Consider the following 13,516-nt stretch of genomic DNA (forward strand, 5'->3'; position numbering starts at 1 on the left):
CTATCCTTTATCGCCACTCTCTGACTCATCCCAAACCCATTCTACTACTGTGATCTCCAAAATAACCCTTCCCAGACTCTTCCCTCCTCCACCCCTCCTGGCTCACTCCAAACCTCAGTTTATGACTATGATCTTCCCAACAACCCTACTAAATTCTCCCTCATTTATCTTTTTTTTTACTCATCTCAAACCCAATTTATCTACTATGATCTCCCTGAACCCTTTCTACAGACTCTTACATCATCCACCTCTTCTTTACTCATCCCAAAGCTCATCTTACTACTATGATCTCCCAGATAACACTTCTGGATTCTTCCCTTCTCCCTCCCTCCATTATTCTAACAGAATAATTCCCTCCATTATTCTAACAGACCCACATGTCCTCTGCTCAAATCAACTCACACTCCCTATACTTATACCTTACTCATATTTCCCCTATACTAATCCACCACTGATCCTTTTGGGTTCTGGAGTAGCATGCTACTCGCCGAAAAGCACTTTGACGCTTCGTCATGTGTATTAAGTGCTACATAAATGCAATTACAATTATAATTATGAATCAGGCCTGATGTATTCAAAAGGTTGCAAAATGTATTGCTGTCCTAAGGTTTAGTCCACTTTCATGGTGACTTTTTACCGCACTACATGGGTTTTGTGTGTGGTTAGTGCTATGAAAATACCATAAAATATAATGTGAGCTTCTACTGAAGAACCAGCATTGCCGCGGGGAGGATTGAAGCCGGGTCGAATTGGCCGTTCTGTCACTCTGCCATTTTCCTGGTACGCTACCGGCTCAGGGGCTGCTTTCGGTGCTGGTTGGGCTCCCATGACCCATCATGCTACTTTGGTGCCATTTTAGCTCTGAACTCTTACAATGTGGAGCTGGTTAGAACAATTTTACCAGGGCTGATATTGTTTCATGTCCGGTGTAGATGTGTGATGTCCTATTTCAGGTTAGGTGACACGTAAAATGGCAGTGACATCTATTACCCTCAGAGGTCGAGTCAAATCTTTTGACCCAGATAGGAATATGAAATCATTCAAACAGACAATGTAAACCAGTAATCTACAAATACAACATCAAATAATCAACATATTCAATGTGGAGTCAGAAATGTATACACACCATGACCTATGTGGCCATGAATCACCACACCAGTTTAGTAAAGTTTAAACATTTATTGCCCTAAAATTAACAATGCTAAAGTCACGTAAATGATGCGCAAGACCAAATGATAGAAATACAGAAACACAGATTGTCCAAATTGTCTAAAGAATCTCAATCTAACCAAAGCATTAACCATTAAACACTCCAAAAGAACAACACTGAATAGCAACAGAATTAAGTGAATGATAGAAGCATTATACATCTAGTTTGTGCAGTTGAAAAAATCTGAATTAGTTAATATACGTTCAAAATCAGATATTAGGTCAGACATCCGTAACTAACACTCTAGTTCAAAAAGCATGTGTGGGCTTCATGCAAAAATAAAAATAAGACAACAATTAATTTGGAAAACATCTAACTATGGTGCGAACCAAAATAAGTGGTTGGATTTTCTAAAGAGAAAAACCTGCAAGAAAGAAAAATGCACATTTGTTATACCTCTCCTAAATGAAACAGCAATCAGTTGTGTCTTCATCAGGAGCGCACAGGAATTTTGGGTCTTCATTAATCAGCATCAAGACATGAAAGGGAAACAGTTCAGTAAAGTTGGGCCTGATATAACTGAACTGCTAGAATCATAGACAAGAGCTAAGCTACAGCTCAAATCTCAGAAAATAAGGAACTGAACAGAAGCTCAGAAAATGAAGAACTGACAAGAAGCTCAGAAAATGGGCAACTGATTTACATCACCTAAAGCTTTGCTATGTTAAAGTCCCAAAAGTTACTAACTGAGCTTCTATTGGACAAGACTATGAGGTAGTTTAGTATGCAGCCAATAAAACATCTGTGCTTCAGATGTATCTCTTCTTGTTCTCTGCACCCAGGACTGGTTTATGCTGTCACTCCTCTCTGGTCTCCTAAAATACTAAATGAAACACCACATTGAACATTGAGGCTCATTGTTTAAAACTAACAATTTTTATCCTGAGGAGATATACAACACAAACAGTAATAGCAGAACAGAAATTTCCACTGTGCAAGTCACACAGGATATCTGAAGAAACATTATTTTACAAAGTTAGCACAACATTTAAACATCCTGTTTCTGGAAAATTATTAAACCATTAGGCCTTTATACTAGTGCTGAACATGAAGAATAAACATTTCATAATACATTTAAGCCATTAACCTTTTAGCACATATTAATAATTTTCTTTTGTCAGTACATATAATTATGATTAAACAAAATACATTTTCATTAGAAATTATTTTTTCACATAATACTTACTTGTGGCTGACACCAGGGAAATCACTTTTCTAAAGCCACATGTTTAGTTTTCTAAAACAGGTTTTTCAGTTAGGCCTTTTAATACACATTATTTCACATTATGTTTTAGTGACACATTTATATTAATAATGTTTGCTCTCTAACACCAGCAGCAGCAGCAGCATCAAGTTTAGGTGAGTCTTGAAGCCCCCCTTCCCGGAATTCAGACACTTGCATGCCCCATTGTGGAGCCAACGACTTGCTAACCGCTGTGTGAAAGGTGGCTCATGCCCAGCAGATTCCTGGAAATGTACTGCCCAGAGGGGGCATGGGACTGGCGGTCGCCATTAGTATTCATGCCTGATCAAGTGAAGCAGTAGGCAATTGTTAAAGCAATCAGATTAGTGCTTTATAGTGCACGACCCCAGAAAATGACTTCACTGCATTAGCGAGAATGGCTTCCAGCGAGGAAGAGGGGTAAGCAACTGTAATGAATAGGAAACAGCTCAGCCTATCCAATACCCTTGATGGAAACACAGGAAGATATTTAAAGTGCGGTAAATCAGGTTCTAACTTCAGCAAAGCTACGTAAAGTTTAGTGTTAGAAACAGTGTTTGTGCCATAGTGGGCAGGTATGCTGTAACATGGAAGGCAATCTGAATTTAGGCATCTCCTCCCCTTTTGGCCTTCACAAAATGGCAGTGTGGCCTGTGCATAGACCATTAAGGGTGAAAGGGTGCCGGTTGTGATGGGAGAACAGGAACTGCTTCATTGTGTGGAGGGATTTTGTTTACCGCCGGGGTAAACAAATAGGAAAATCAAGAAACTTTCTATGCATTGATTCTCTAGGGGGTTAATAAGAATGAATAGTTAGGGCTTTTCCTCCAGGTTGTGGTAGAGATATTTGGTAAAAGTAATTCTCCCATCTGTCGGTGACAGGTGAAACCTACACATCCACCTTACTTTGCCTTACCTGTCGTGGACTCTCTCAAATTCTTCATACATCAGTTTGGCATTTTTATTTTTCTTGCAAAACTGTTCCTTCCATTTTATTGTTCCAAGACGAGCAAGCAACGCTCACGTCACAGTTTACGATGGATTAATCTTCCTTTTTTCATGATGGTAAATCCCAGCCCAATCTGGCTTCTTTTCGTTTCTTTATCTTTCTAGGCAGCTGCCCATAAAAGGATACCCTTAGGTCAGTTTTGTAGAGGTTCTACACTGGGTCCTGTTGCTTTGTTGATTGCCACCCTGGATGCTGTTGTTACCTTCTGTTTCCCCGCTCCTCATTCTCTGGTTTCCTGAGATGTATGCATGATCGTGCAGTTTAGATTCGTTTTTTTGGTTTCTCAGGGTTTATCATCTGTGGATACCTATCTGGGCTTCCGTTTCCAGATGCTGTTCCTGTACTGCTGTGATCCACCCACGATGCTACATGGTGTATGTGGGATGGCATGGCAGTAGAGGAGACGAACACAGTTGGTAATATGCAAATCAATACGATGTAATAATGTATGCATCTCATGCCTGCAACTCAATCAAAAATTATATATTTTCCTAAAGATATAGCCAAGCACACACAATGTGAATGAGAGCTATAGCTCCAGGAAAATATAGCTTTTATTTGCATGTCGGTATAAAGGTTAAGAAATGCACAAAACAAAAGCTCTTGATACGTTTTGGGGCAGGGAGGCCACATAAATGTAGCACATAAATGTAGAACATAAAAGCTATAATTCAAAATATGTCTCTCCTTCTAGGAGGTAGGGGTTGGTCATTGTTAGAGATCAAATTACTATTTACACCTCTATTGTTAGTGAAAAAGGCTCCTTTATTTGGTAGCAGGCCGAGCTCACAACATTTCACACCCTTCGGCTTACCAACATGTCCTAATCACCCTAGCACAGGGGTCTTCAAACTGGGGGGCCTCAAGTGATCCAGTGGGGGCTTCAGGCTCTGGCAAAAAGAGGCATTATGCAGAAAACACTGCTTTTTTTTAAGCAGAAAAAAACATTTATTGCATTTTTAAAAAGGTAACAGAACTTAACTGCAAAATTTAAATAAGTCTAGACATATTTAAACATTGGCAACTTAATACAATAATTGTGAAAAATTCTGAGGGGGAGGGCGATGATTTTATTTTCCCCCACTGGGGGGGGGGGGGCGCTGCATTAAAAAGTTTGAGAACCACTGCCCTAGCAGCATGTTATCAATAGCATTATCCTCAGTCCTAATCCACTATTACAGTGGTTCCCAACCTGTGGTCCGGGGACCCCTGGGGGTCCGCGAAGCCTTCTCAGGGGGTCCGCAAGAGCCTAGAAAATTAAAAAATATTAACAAATATTGACAAATTAGGCCCCCAGCTTCCAGTAATGACTCAGACGGGGGTCCCCGGATTCCCATGATGACTCAGTGGGGGTCCCTGGGTTCCATTAATGTTAAAGTGGGGGTCCACAGAAATCAAAAGGTTGGGAACCACTGCACTATTACATTCCCAACTGCAGGGCACTAATGCCCCCTTCCCACACTCTTTATGTCAAAAACTACAACATGTCCTACCATCAATTTCTATTTTTCTTTCCTGAATATATAATGATTCTTGTCCCGTTGCCCATAATTGGCCTGGGCCACCTTTTACTTTGCTACTTATTTGGTTCTCTTTCTCAAGTCTATGTGACCATTGTTTCTGCCACCCCCTGCATTAATATGAGCTCTTTCATTCTACCGCTAGAAAATCCTCCCCAAGATGTTTTTTCTGCCCCCTCCTTATAAATAATTAATTCAAAACTTCCATTACTTTCATCATGTACATCCTGTTTCTTGACAGTGAAAGGTGGACGCCATCATGCTTGAACAGCACAGGCCATTTGTAAGCAATGTGCACATGGCAAATCAACCCGATGGTCCTCACCTTACAACTTTTGTCATTTCCATGGTCACCTTCTTCTTCATACTATTAATAGATGCTCGTTCATGCGCTTCTTGTTAAAGTGTCCTGGCACACAATTGTGGCCACAAAATATATAACCTCTCTCACTTGTCCTGTATGATCTTCAAGGACCTCATCACAGTCTTCAAAACCTTCAACCCCTCTAGTTGAACAGAATCATTTTCTCTCAGATGACTCAAAAGCCCATCTAGACTTTGGCAGTTCTCATTCAAATCCCATAAAATGGACAGCAATTATCCCTATTGCATGACCCTCAAACTGCACTAATGCATCACAATTGCCCAGTCTAAACTCAACTGCTTTCCACACATTGTCTCTTTGCATGCTCACAGGCCCACTTCACTATTGAGTGTTCCAAAATCAATTTTTTTTCTGGCCATCGAAGTTCCTAGCCGAGCCAAAAAAAGCCAATTAGCTCTCACTCTGACCTTTTAAATCTCTTAGTCAGACGTAACACGAAACCTGTTTGGTTCACCACCTCCCCATTAAGCCTATCCCTCCGCCAGCCCCATTTACACCACTAGTCACTAACCTTATCCCGAAGCATTGTGATCCAAAACCACTGCCAATCCCCCCTGCAACAAGCATTTATTTGACACAATCAAAACATGTCTCAATCTACAAGTCTCATGGGGAAATGTCCTGCTGCACCCCTTTCCTTGCAGCTCTGCATACTTATTATGAACCTTAACATGTCAGGTGTCTTTCTTTCCTGACAAACTCAATGCCACCCCTATCCCTTGTCCCTCTCATCTGTCTTGCTTCTGAGTAACTGCACACGCAACCGCTCACCTTCAATTCTAAATCATTTTCAATCAGTCCTCTGTAATCCCTGGAACCTAAACCTTCTGATACCCTAAGTGGCCCACAGAAAACAATAGTGAATTTGGAGCAGTGCCAGATGAATTCCTAAGAAAATATGCATGTAACTCTTGCCTGTCACAACATACTTTTCAGGATTGCCACTGTAATTGCCTTTCTCCAATTCCCTTTTCTCCTCTTCACTCTAGCCATCCTTCTATAATATGTCCCACTAACTCCCCTCCTAAACACTTTCTATTGAACACTTTCCTTCACATATTTCTTTTATTGTAATGGTGATACATTCTAGTCAATTAATAACATTACAGTGTTAATCACTTCGTCCTCTCTTCGCCCCACTCTTGTCAAACTCTGCCCAAGTCTAGTTTCATATCATCTGGCATTCAAACTCCAAAAGAAATCACTTGGAATCTTTGAATATTTAAAAAATCCTTTACTAATAACTTGAAGCACAAGTCTATTGATAGCATCACAACATCAAAGTTCATTAAAGTAAATAGATGATATGAACACTTCCCAAACCACCAGCATGTGTTTTGTAAATACAGTAGTTGCTTCCTCAGGGCGGATATAGGGCCAGATGTAGCAAAGGTTTTTACCCATTCTGTGTCTATGAGAAAAAGTGTTCGTACATATGGCCCATGGTTCTATAATGCTCAATGTTTTCTATTTAAAATACTAAACACTTGCCGTCACGGAGCCGATAAAAAAACCGATTGAAAATGCTGGTAAAATACCATATTCCATCTATATATCTCTATCCATCAATTAACCTCTTCACATTTGAATAGTATTTCTCATTAGTTACATTCAGGCAATGTCTCATAGTACATTTTTTACATAAGTGCATCATTTCTTTACATCTAAGCAACCATTAATACCTCATATGGCTAATATTTCTATTATATTTCCCATTGTAAATAGTCTTAGGAAATGCAATTATTTTGCTGATCTGTAATACCCAATTATATCAACCATTTCAAGTACTTAAGTATTCTCAGTGCATTCAAAAGCTAGTCACAATAAATCCTTAGGTACCATTGTGGAACTATTATAGCGCACTCTGTGATAAAACATTACATTTTTCAGATTAATATCTCTCACTACCACACATACTCATATAGGTCAGGATAATCATTATTACCCCATCATCTCTGTCTTCCTGAAGGTGGTTAGTTACACTCACTTTTAATCACATTCTATCTGTGGTGATAATATGGTACATTTAGATTAGCTTTACTTTTTAGGTTTGCATTGTAGCTCGATTATTGCAGTACACGTCAGTTGTCACATCCTGCATAAACCCCACATATCTTAAAGTCAAATCGACTCTTGTTCATATAAGACATCTAAACAAGACCTTTATAAAAGTTTGTTTTTTTAGCTTTGTGATAATATTAAATTTGTTGAAATGTATTCAGGAGTCTATTTGTCAAACCTTAATAAATGCCCTCTTCAGTGCTCCTTTCCCCATATATAACCAGCAGCAACTGTTTCAGTCATCTGCTGCTTTTCAACTGCATCAGTTGATTCAATAGGGCGCTAGCAATGTGCAGTCGACGTGCGGAGTCTGATTCTATGGTAAAGATTGTCTCACCAACTATCTTCTGCACCCACTACCAGTCCTTAACACTAGCCGGTCGATATTCCTTATCCAAAATGGTTGACACCACATAATGGTGTTTGATATCAAACTATATGGTAGTGAGTCCTTTGCATTACTCTACTGTTCTTTGTCCAAAGAGCTAGAGATAAGTCAGTCTGCATTTTCTATTTCACTCTATGTATGAGACACTCATTATGGCGCTTGCTTAGTAAGTCATGCTGATAGATCCCTGTGAGAAAACAATAGAGATGGTATTGGATTTATAGTTATGGATTGCAAGCACCATATCGAGTTTCCCCTATGTAGGCTGAAAGTGATGTTGGTTAAACAAATCACCTGAGGAGCTAATGCCTCATTACCTGTGACGCCTCTCTGTTCTATGGGCCTTTCCCAAACTAAGATGGTGTTGTTTTCTCTTTCCTGTGTTGTCACTTCCTCTCTTCCAGTATATAAGTCACTCAGTCCTGATCTGCTTTGCGTTGCAAACACTTCTTTCTGGTGGTGATCCTTGCCCCTGTTCGTCGTGTTTTCTTCAGTTCCTGTTGCTCTGATTGAGATTTTTTTCCAAATCTTTTCCTTTTTTCACTCTTGTTTTTTCCTCTTTCAGGAGTTCCTGTGTTGATGTTTTTTCCCACATTAATTGGGTTTTTTCCCTCTTGGATTCCTCCTTTGGTCACATTACAATGTTCACAAGGTCAGGAAGAACAACTCTTTTTCTCTTGTAGACTGTGGAGCCAGTGGAATCTATTTAGATGAGACCTGGGCTAGGGATAAGGGCATTCCACATATTCCTAAGGAATCCGCAGAGCAAGTACACACTGTAGATGGCTCCCCTTTAACATCAGGGCCTGTGGTTGATTCTACTCCTACACTCTGTTTGAATTTTGGAAGGCAGCAAGAACATGTTGCTTTTGATCTTATATCCTCGCCGAACCACACAATGATTTTAGGAATACCTTGGTTAACCCGGCACAACCCCTATATCAATTGGGAAACGAGAACAATATCCTTGACATCTCAGTTTTGTCAGCAAAATTGCTATTCTGCCATCTCATATTGGTTTCCCAAAGGGTTCTATCAGTCATCTAAGAATACAGATAACACTGTAAATACGATTCAAGGAGTACCAAATTGTTACCAGGAATACTCTGACATCTTTCAGAAACCAAGTAATCCCATCTTACCTCCTCATCGTTTCTATGACTGTGCTATTCCTTTGGTTCCAGACGAAGTACTTTCATTTGGTCGAATGTATTCTTTGACAGATCAAGAAAAGAAGGTACTCAAAGAATACCTAGATGACAACTTAAAGAATGGGTTTATTGCCCCTTCATCATCTCCTGCTGGGGCTCCTCTTTTCTTCATTCCTAAGAAGACAAAAGATCTGCATCCATGTGTCAATTTTCGTGGACTCAATAATATAACAAAGATCGTTATCCCTTACCTTTAATTAGGGATATACTGGACGCCATCCAAGGAGCCAAGATGTTCACTAAATTAGTTCTAAGAGGTGACTATCATCTTTGCGTATCAAGGAAGGAGATTAATGGAAAACAGCCTTCCGCACTCCATTCAGACACTATGAATATCAAGTCATGCCTTTTGGATTAACCAATGCACCTTCTGTTTTCCAACGATTCATGGATTCTGTGTTTTCTGGCTTGTTAAATCACAATGTAGTAATCTATCTGGACGATATCTTGATATATTCCCGTAATCCTGAACAACATACTGAACATGTATTACAGGTTTTGGAAAGACTCAAAAGGAACCAATTATACTGCAAACCAGATAAGTGTCAATTCCACAAGACCGAAGTGATGTATTTGGGGTTCAGTATCAATCAAGCAGGAATATCCAGGGACCCAGACAAAGTAAGAGCCATCCTAGACTGGCCTTCTCCATCTTCTGTAAAGGAAACTCAATGTTTTCTTGGGATTTCAAACTTCTACCAACAATTTATTCAGGATTTTCCCCACCAACAAAGTTTCATCACCCAGACTAATAAAAAAGAAAATTTGAAGAAGGGATTTGTCTGGACCGAAAGTGCTGAACAGGCCGTTCAGGAGCTAAAGAAGTCCTTCACTCAAGCACCCGTTTTGTGACATCCTGATATCACTAAGAAATTCATAGTAGTGACTGATGCGTCTGAAAGAGCCATAGGAGCGGTTCTACTTCAAGGGCAAGACGATGATGGATTGGAACATCCTATCTTCTATCTCTCTCACATTCTGACAGAAGCAGAATGCAATTATTCAGTACTGCAATGAGAATTACTTGCTCTCAAAGTAGCATGTAAAGAATGGAGACATTTCTTGATGGGCACTGGAGAGCCTTTTGAAGCCAGGACTGACCACCGCAATTTACAATGTCTTCAAAGCTTCCAGTGCCGTAACAGTTGTCAAGCAAGATGGGCCTTCTTTTTTAGCCAATATGATTTTGTGATAACTTAAATACCTGGGTTCTAGAATTGAGTGGCAGATGCATTATCCCGTCGATATCCTGACTTTGCCAATACCTCCTCTCCACACATCATTGAGTCCAGTAGACTCATCGGGGTTACTCAACCTTTTCTGGATCGCTTTAAATCTGAGTACCAGTTTCTTCCACTTGAAGAGTGGAAGAAAGTGACACCTCTCTTACGAAAAGAACAAGACTACTTCTATCATCAAAACACCCTTTTCTTACCTCCTAAAAAGGTACAAACAGAGGCATTACAAATGTGTCATGATTCTCCAGTAGCAGCGCATTGAGGAATCAAGAAGACCCAGGAGCTTCTTCAACAATCTTTTTGGTGGCTTTTCCTTAAGAACGATATGGAAACCAATGATTCAGCATGTCCTGTATGCACCCAAACCAAGATACCCAGAACCAAACCAGCAGGTTTATGGATGCCTTTACCTGTTCCCTCAGCTCCTTGTTGTACCCTTTCCAGAGGTTTCATTTGTTCCCTACCGTCTTCTTCTGGTAACCATGTCATCATGGTAACTGTTGATTCCTTCACCAAGATGGCGCATTTCCCAGCCCTAAAGAAATTACCAACAGCCCCTGAAATGAGTCGCATATTCATGAGAGACATTTTTCGTCTCCATGGTGTTCCACAAGAGGTTGTTTCTGATAGAGGACCACCATATGTGTCACGATTTTGGAGAGCTTTTTGTGCCTTATTAAACATTGATGTGTCCTTGTCCTCTGGGTTTCATCCACAAACCAATGGTCAGACTGAACGGGTGAATCAGGAACTTCAACAATACCTGATGCTACTGTAATGCCACTCAAAGTAATTGGTCAGATTTTCTTGCCCTTGCTGAATTCTTCTATAACAATACAGTACATAGTGCCACCGGAGCAACACTTTTTTATTGCACCTATGGTTTCATCCTAGGGCCATTTCCACTATTCCTTGTAAGACTTTGCTTGTTCCTGCAGTCACTTCCTTTGCACGCCGAATCCGCCAAATCCAAAGCCTAATCCATACCACTCTTTTTCCTCTTTCATGAGTTCCTGTGTTGATGTTTTTTACCACATTAATTGGGTTTTTTCCCTCTTGGATTCCTCCTTTGGTCACATTACAATGTTCACAAGGTCAGGAAGAACAACTCTTTTTCTCTTGTAGACTGTGGAGCCAGTGGAATCTATTTAGATGAGACCTGGGCTAGGGATAAGGGCATTCCACATATTCCTAAGGAATCCGCAGAGCAAGTACACACTGTAGATGGCTCCCCTTTAACATCAGGGCCTGTGGTTGATTCTACTCCTACACTCTGTTTGAATTTTGGAAGGCACCAAGAACATGTTGCTTTTGATCTTATATCCTCGCCGAACCACACAATGATTTTAGGAATACCTTGGTTAACCCGGCACAACCCCTATATCAATTGGGAAACGAGAACAATATCCTTGATAAGACTTTGCTTGTTCCTGCAGTCACTTCCTTTGCACGCCGAATCCGCCAAATCCAAAGCCTAATCCATACCACTCTTTTGGCCTCTAAACAAGCAATGAAACAGAAGGCGGATCGTCAATGTCAGAAGGCACCCTCATATCAAGCAGGACACAAGGTGTGTCTTTCCTCCAGATTTCTGCCCTCACGGTTTTCTCTAAACAAATTTAAACCTCGTTTTTGTGGACCCTTTCGGATACTGCAAGTGTTGAATCCTGTTGCTGTTCGATTAAAGCTGCCTCATACCTGGAGAGTTCATCCTGTTTTTCACATGTCCCAGTTAAAACCTATCATTCCTGATCGGTACAACTGACATTTTCAATGACCACCCCCCCTTTCTGTGGATGGCCATCCTGAATATGAGGTGCAGAAATCTGTGATTCTCAATTTTTTCAGAACAAACTGCAGTCTTTGATCCACTGGAAGGGTTATTCCCTCAGTGACTGCTCTTGGGAGGATGCCTCATCCGTCCATGCCCCCCGTTTGGTTCGCCTTTTTTATTCCTGTTGTCCTGACAAGCCTGGGGCCTCGGGGAGGGGATCTACTGTGATGCTGCGCTGAACCGCGGCGTCTCTTTTTTTGGCCTCGGTCGGACCGCGACTCCGATTATCGGAGCGCCGTCCTCTGCGTTTTTGCATCACATTAACAGCGTGTTTCGGTAAGCATATTTCATGCTCCCGGTCACGTCGTACTTACCTATTTCTATGACATTTCTTCTTGCTTGTTGGTGGTGGACTCCTCTTCTTGTCTTTTTCCTTCTTTTCTCCTGGTTTCTGTGCAATTCGTCTTTTCTTTCTCCTGGTTTCCATGCTGTCATCTTGCTGGTTTCCATGTTGTCTTCTTTCTGTTCCTTTTTCCCAGCATGCCTTTTTTCTTTTATACCGCTACCTTTTTCCTATTCTTTTCTATGGGCCTTTCCCAATCCAAGATGGTGTTGTTTTCTCTTTCCTGTGTTGTCACTTCCTCTCTTCCAGTACATAAGTCACTCAGTCCTGATCTGCTTTGCGTTGGAAACACTTCCTTCTGGTGGTGATCCTCGCTCCTGTTTGTCGGGTTCTCGTCAGTTCCTGTTGCTCTGACTGAGATTTTTGCCAATTTTTTTCCTTTTTTCACTCTTGTTTTTTCCTCTTTCAGGAGTTCCTGTTTTGAGGTTTTTTCCCCACATTAATAGTTTTTTTCCCTCTGAGATTCCTTCCTGTCAACGAACAAGATACTGGGCCATAAACCCTCCTTTCTCGATGCTTTTTCCGCCCCAGAATAGCGAAAAGTGATTATTTCTAGGCAAATCGATTATTTAATGTTACAATTGCTGCACACAAAGTGCAGTGTTACTGAGACACTGAGCGAAAGTTATGGGGTCACTTTCAGCTGTCGATTACTTTATTCAACCAAGGAGGTGATATTGTTCGCCTGACAGCATCAACGTCCCAATTTGATAAACTGTGAGAAGGGTTCTATCTGCAGAAGGCAAAAACATCTTTAAACACTTAAATTAAATTCAAACAGAATAGGTACACTGTTTTTTTTCTCTTCTTCATATTTTTATTTCACTGTTAATATAAATCCATGCAGATAAAAGCTCTTCCCTTAGCCCAGAAGAAGAATCTGAATATATTACATCTCTTTTAAAGATCCCAGCTTCAATTACGTACATAAAGAATATGTAATGAATATGAAATGTACTGTACTGTTCTGCAGTGCTGTTTTGCAATGAATTGAGGTGCCACGTAATTGCCGCACATATACATGCGACTTCATTTGTTTCACCACTAACAAATTATTCCAGTGCTCTTGCTATAGTCCACATTCACTGTCGATTT

The sequence above is a fragment of the Pleurodeles waltl genome, chromosome 3_1, assembly GCF_031143425.1.
Source record: "Pleurodeles waltl isolate 20211129_DDA chromosome 3_1, aPleWal1.hap1.20221129, whole genome shotgun sequence".
Classification (NCBI taxonomy): domain Eukaryota; kingdom Metazoa; phylum Chordata; class Amphibia; order Caudata; family Salamandridae; genus Pleurodeles; species Pleurodeles waltl.